The sequence below is a fragment of the Dermacentor andersoni genome, chromosome 1 (genome assembly GCF_023375885.2).
Source record: "Dermacentor andersoni chromosome 1, qqDerAnde1_hic_scaffold, whole genome shotgun sequence".
NCBI lineage: Eukaryota > Metazoa > Arthropoda > Arachnida > Ixodida > Ixodidae > Dermacentor > Dermacentor andersoni.
In genome coordinates, this window is record NC_092814.1 from 385619395 (window position 1) to 385625964 (window position 6570).

Sequence of the window (6570 nt, forward strand, 5' to 3'; positions counted from 1 at the left end):
CCATTAAGGATGACGACGGGGTTCGCTATGACTTTGTTATGTTGAATGCTCTCCACTGTATATGGCGGGCTCGTGTGGCAGGGTACCATTGCGATTCTGACGCTAGGCCAGCTCGTGCTTATTTCAAAGAATGTATCTCGCGATTTATTGAAATTCAGAAACTAGAGGAATGTGTACCGGATTGGCTGTCAAGGCTAGAACCCCTGACACCCATGAAGGAATTTTAGTTTGACAACGCCAGTCCAATATGGACAGACGGCTCAATTGTGCGGTTTCTTTCCTTACGCACCTTCCGTTGTTTCGTTCTTTTTTTTTTTCAATGGTTGGAATTTGTGATACATAAGTGTGTGATAACTGTATCGTCTGAGTAATGTCGAAGACCGGCAATAATAATAATAATATTAAAAAAGCCCTCGTGGCCTAACGGATAAGGCATCGGTCTCCTAAACCGGGGATTGCGGGTTCGAGTCCCGCCGAGGGTAGGCGTTTCCTTTTTGAAACACTTTCCTTGCAAATGTTCCCCTGTAAAGAGTTAAATGTCGAGACTCCTCCGCATCTGTTTTCCTTTTGTGGCGACTCGAAATTTGCAGCCAACCACGCAGTTGTAAGTAAAGTGTGCCTACCAAAAAGGTGTAGCCCTCATGGCCTAACATTCCACTTCCGGCCACCATAGTGAACGGTCGTGCAAGCATGTGCTCCCTCGGAGCGGTTACAGCGGCCGATGGCCGCGGAACTAGTTCTTCTGAGAAGCAGGCTGAAGATTACCAGGTTGTTTTGCTGCATCTGCCCACAGATGATTCCGTTTTGAATAAGGTTTTTTTTTTGCATGGTTGCCTAAAGGAAAGGCCGTATCGCTGCGAACATTTCAACGACGCACTCGACCGTCTTTCACTGCTGCCGGAGGTGGTTGCCCTTGGGCCGTACCAAATGAATCACCTGTGGGCAGTGACGTTCAAGGACGAGGAAGGAAAGAAGAAGATACTGGCTGCAGACACTTTCAATGTCAAGAATGAGCGCTGCATGGTTATAGACCCCTGCGACAGAGGAGTACGCCTGAAGCTCTACTGGCTACTCCATGGTGTGCCGGACGACGATGTGCGAACGGCTCTAGCGGTCTGCGGAAAGGTGACTGAAATCACAAGAGAGAAATGGAAGGTGAAAGGATGCATTGATAAAGGATCAAGAACGCGCTCGGTAGCACTAAAACTGAAAGTGGGCGTCACCATCGAAGATTTGCCTCATCAATTGCGCGTTGCTGAAGATGTCGCACTCGTCCACGTTCCAGGCAGAGCTCCGCTCTGCCTCCGGTGCCGCGACATCGGCCACATATGTCGGGAGTGCCGTGTTCCACGTTGCGGGCTCTGTCGTCGCTATGGCCACGACGAGACCCAGTGCGTGCGCTCCTACACCAGCGTAGCAGGCCCAGCCTGGAGGCATTTGGTTTCCGAGCACATGATGGACGCAGTTGATGCTGAAGAAGCTACTAAAGAACATGGCGAGGAAGGAAAGACTGAGACAGCGGTGCCTCTGCACACCCCAGGCGGAGACGCCAACGAGCCGAGTAGCGAGGAACACCCTGGGCCTATCGCTACCGTAGCGAGCCTGGACACACCGAAAAGATGACGCAAACAACACCCAAGACCACAGCAGCGATTCTTTTCCGGAAAACACGAAAGCCACAGAGGAAATTTCCACAGATGTCGATATGGCAGCGTCTGGCAGCGGACCTGCAAAGAGAACCCAAGAGGAAACTGCAGACACCTCTGCAAGAGGTGATGGAACAAGAACCGGAGAACCTCCCCCAGAGGCTGCAACGTCCAGACGGCAGCCTTTCAAGCCAACGCCAAACTTTGCGCCGGCCTGACGGACTAATTCAAAACTGCCGCCTTCTTAGCGGCGGCTTTTGCTTTTTTTTTTCTTCCCTTGTGCAACCCCGCTCAGTCAGCGGTTTACTTGTTCGCGTTAATACCCTGCAACGGCCAGATATATGGAAACCTTGTCAGCCCATGCGCCTGTTTGACGTAAAAATGTGAGTAAAATATTGGCGATAATCCCAACTTGATATGGCAGTAAACTTGAAAAATGCTTTGCGCATCGCAACATTTAACTCAAGAGGCCTTTCTGCACGAAGACGGCAATATCAACTAAGTCGCATTCTCTTAGAAAGTGATATAGACTTGTTAGCGGTCCAAGAGACCAAAATCGAGAGTGAAGAACTTACTGATAAAATGGTTGAAGTCTTCCGTAGCAGATATAATGTATACGTGAGTCATGCAGTTGGTAGGTCCGGTGGTTGTGCTATGTTTATTTGAAAAAGCATTGGTGTTATTGAATCTGTGTCTAGTAGTGAAAATGGCCGGCTAGTATTTTGTGATTTTGTTTTTGCTGAAATTGCCTGGCGTGCTCTTTGTGTCTATGCACCGAATAGAATCAATGAGCGGCAAGAATTTTTTAAAACTGGGCGACCTTGTCTAGAAAGCGAAAGAAGTGTATTACTTCTTGGCGACTTCAATTGCGTATGTCGACCTGAAGTTCGATCTAGTAACAGAAATCATAGAGATAAAAGTGCAGAAGTATTACGCGCAATGATTGAGGAGAATGAACTCGAAGATATTGGCTTAGTGTTGACGCATGAAGACCAAACAAAATACACTCACTTTCAGAATGCCTCATGCTAGATTGGACCGAATTTATGTGCCTGCTGAATTTGTACCTTTGTGTGCCCAGTACCATACGCAGCATGTGAGCTTTAGTGATCACTGCTTAGTCATGATTACTTTAGGTGCAAAGAAAAAAGTGTCAAAGTTCAACTGGGAGTTGTGGAAATTCAACAACAAATTACTACAGGATGAATTTTTGTTGCAAAGATAAAGGAATATATAAACAGTATGCAGCTGAATCAAACATGTAATTTTATACCGGTGTGGGAACAGTTCAAGATCGACTTCAAAATCGCCGCTTTGGAAAGAGCAAGTATTTTAAGGCAGAAAGAAAAACAGCAAGAAAAGGAGCTGCATATTGCGTTAGATTACATGGTCAGCGCAGACAATGCTAAGCCCGGGTTGTTCTCGAAAGGAATAAAAGAAGTAAAGGCGAAGCTTGAGATCATAGAAACAGAAAAGTATCGCGGCGCAATGATAAGGGCGCGGTGTGAGCGGCTATGGTTAGGTGAGACGCCCACAAAGCGCGCGATCAGCGATGAGAAGAGACCTGCAGTATCGAAGGAAATTAGTGAAATCAGTTTTCAAAATAACTTTACTCGAGAGAGTGAAATGATAGAGCGTGCCTTTGTTGAATATTACAGAAAACCTTTTAGTCATAAAGCATGTGATACTGAAAGGTTTTGAAGTGTTTTTCTACCGCTCATGCCTAGTCTTGATGACGAGACGAAACAGTCACTTGAAAGGCCAATAACAGTCGCAGAAGTTGAGCAGGCCATAGACGATCTAAGTCCTGGTAAATCACCTGGCCCAGATGGTCTCGGGGCAGCTGTATATAAGTTCTTCAAAAGTGAAATGGCAGAATTTCTACACCGAGTTATTGAGGAGTGCTATGAAAAGAAACTAACACCACCGTCCTTTCGAACATCCCACGTCATACTCATTCCGAAAACTAATGACCCGGCCAAACTGCTTTCAGTAGAAACATACCGACCGATAAGCTTAACGAATACTGATTACAAGGTCTTCATGAAAGTTTTGTCTCGCCGTTTCCAAAGTGTTGTAAAGTCCCTTGTAGGTCCGCATCAGACATGCGGTATTAAAGGAAGATCTATTACAAATATCCATGTAGCAAGAACTGTTCTTGAATGTTGCGATGCCATGCAGGATGGAGTTGCTATGCTTCAACTAGATTTGAATAAGGCATTTGACAGAGCCGTGCACGAAATATTGTTCCTTATACTGAACCACGTCAATGTAGGATCTTTAGTTCTAGAGGGCGTTAAAATGGTGTATGACAAATGTACAGTGAAACTTGTGATTAATAGGAAACTGAGTGAAAGTATTTGCGTAGAAACTTCTGTAAAACAAGGCTGTTGTTTATCATCCCTCCTTTTTGATCTTTACCTCGAAACCGTTTCTTTAAAAGTACTTGCAAATCCGATTATTCGGGGCTACACTTTTTTCAATACTGAAGTTATGGTCCTTGCTTACGCGGACGATATAGCAGCATTTTGCGAAGATGAAAGAAGCGTGCGTGAAGTTGTACAAGAGGTTAAGGATTTTCGTACAGCAACAGGAAGCGTGATTAGTTGGTCAAAATGTTTTGGCTTCTGGCATGGCAACTGGGAACACGCTCCAGACCCGTTGTGCAACATACAATGGAACACCACACCGGATAGCTATTTGGAAGTTCCACTGAAACACTATAAGGATAGCAAGGACTATTGGGCAGATGAAGCAGGAAGAGTTAAGTTACAAACAGAAAAATGGGGAGGACATAATTTTTCTATGTTTTCAAGATCCGCTGTTTGTAATGTGCTTCTAATTGCTAAGTTGTATTATGTGCTGCAGGTGATAGGAATTACTAGAGTTTCTGTACAAAAACTGCATAGGGTCTTTGCAGTCTTTATCTGGGGGTCCACTTGGGAGCGCATGAGCCGTTGCAACCTTTTTCATCAAGTAAAAAACGGGGGCTTGGGTCTATCACATTTATTTTTCAAGCAGATTGTGACGAGATTTTTTTTCTTGCGTGAACAGGCTGACGTTTTTCTTCGAACAGTAATCCAAGTGCGGTTACAGGATTCCTTGCCAGACTACGTAATATCAAAGTATTATTTGAGGCCAACAGTCTTATATGGCTGCCTACGAGAAGTTGTAACTTCGGTGCAGATTCTTAAGGCAAGATTCTCCTATGAGTACCTAACGACTGTGAAACGTAAGCGCTTATACAAAGACCTGCCTGATGTTTTTTTGCCGGTTCCTGTGTACCGTGAGTTGTACCAGCTGGGCCCTGAGCGTGACGTCCTCAAGCGTATTAAGCGAATGCCGGTGAAACCTTCAATGAAATCTTTCTTTTTCCAACTGCATACCGGCACACTACCCGTGAAGCCATGGTTACACAGCAAAGGCCTTTTTGTTCCATGGTCTGGCAATTGCTCCATTTGTAGAAAACCGGAAACAACCGAACATGTTTTTCTCGACTGCCATGACGCGATGTTCCCATGGGATGTACTTCAAAGGACTTTAAAAAAAGACCTGCCTTTAAGCCCTTTCGGAATCCGGTACTTACCTTGTGCTGAGCCAGAAGGAGTACCCAGTGATATGTTCATGGTCATGTGCATGCACAGTATCTAGCGAAGACGAATGGACGTCAGACATGCGAATTTGTATCCCCAATAGGCAAGACACTATTTCGTAGAAGCTGACATTTATATTAGGGATGTTTATAAGGCCCTAAATGATCCTCCGGAGTGGATTACTGTTTTTGATGAATTGGGCAAAATTAAGCCATTTTAAAACATACGAACTAGCCGAATGGCTAGGGATTTGCTGTATTTTTGTTTGCTGTTATGTTTGTACAATGTTCATCACAAGGTAATAAAGAAAAAAAAGAAAAAAAAAAAGCCCTCGTGGCCTAACGGATAAGGCATCGGTCTCCTAAACCGGGGATTGCGGGTTCGAGTCCCGCCGAGGGTACGCGTTTCCTTTTTGAAACATTATCCTTGCAGATGTTCCTCTGTACAGAGTTAAATGTCGCCACTCCTCTGCATCTGTGTTCCTTTTGTGGCAACTCGGAATTTGCAGCCAAATCGTGCGTACCAAATCGACGATGAAGACAGCCGAGGCTGCCCAAAAGCCGGCGGCCCTGAAGGAGCTGCAGGTGAAGGGGCGTCGCTGCCTGGTCATCGACCCCAAGGAACAACAGGTGAAGCTTCGTATCCGCTGGCTTCTGCATGGGGTGGACGACGAAGACGTCAAGACCGCGATGGCCTGCTTCGGCAAAGTGACGGAAGTGACCCGGAAGCGCTGGCGAGTGGATGGCGTTTCCGACAAGGGCTCGACGACCCGAGCAGTGCTGCCGCAGCTGAAGAGTGGAATGAAAGTTGACGACCTGCCCCACCAGATCCGCGTCGCCGGCGAGCTTGCGCTGGTGGTAGTCCCAGGTCGCCCCATGCAGTGAACAATCTTGTGCCGGGGCTCTGGCCACGTTCGACGACAATGCAAGGTTCCCGTTGTTCCCGGTGCAGGCTTTTTGGACACAACGACGCAGACTGTGTACGCTCTTATGCAGTAGCCGCGGGCTCGGCGCAGAGCGAGCCGTCAGCATCAGAACATATGATGGACGTGACCGAGGCGGAGGAAGCGGCCAAGGGTGCTGGAAACAGCAACGTGGCGGCAGAAATGAGGGAGATGCGCATGCCGACCGAAGGAGGATGGAACTATGTACCTCCCCCCAAGGACCCAGCAGCTACACTCGAGAGCGTGAGGACAGACACGGAAGAAAATGAGAGCTGCCAGCCAGCTACGGATGCTACGGAGTAAGAGGAAGACAACGCGACCCCAACTGGCGTCCGCGTCGAAGGCGTTTCGGCACCGGTCAAGAGGTCCCTGCAGCAGGAGGAGAAAA

General features: G+C 47.0%; 2 non-coding genes across 2 annotated transcripts; both read left to right on the plus strand.

Annotated features, from left to right (window-relative positions):
• The first annotated feature begins 409 nt into the window (after positions 1-409).
• TRNAR-CCU (transfer RNA threonine (anticodon AGU)) lies at positions 410-482 on the plus strand. Its single transcript has one exon. It is a non-coding gene; the product is annotated as a tRNA-Arg (tRNA).
• Positions 483-5566: 5084 nt separating this feature from the next.
• On the plus strand, positions 5567-5639 carry TRNAR-CCU (transfer RNA arginine (anticodon CCU)). The gene has a single exon. It is a non-coding gene; the product is annotated as a tRNA-Arg (tRNA).
• The last annotated feature ends 931 nt before the right edge of the window (positions 5640-6570 follow it).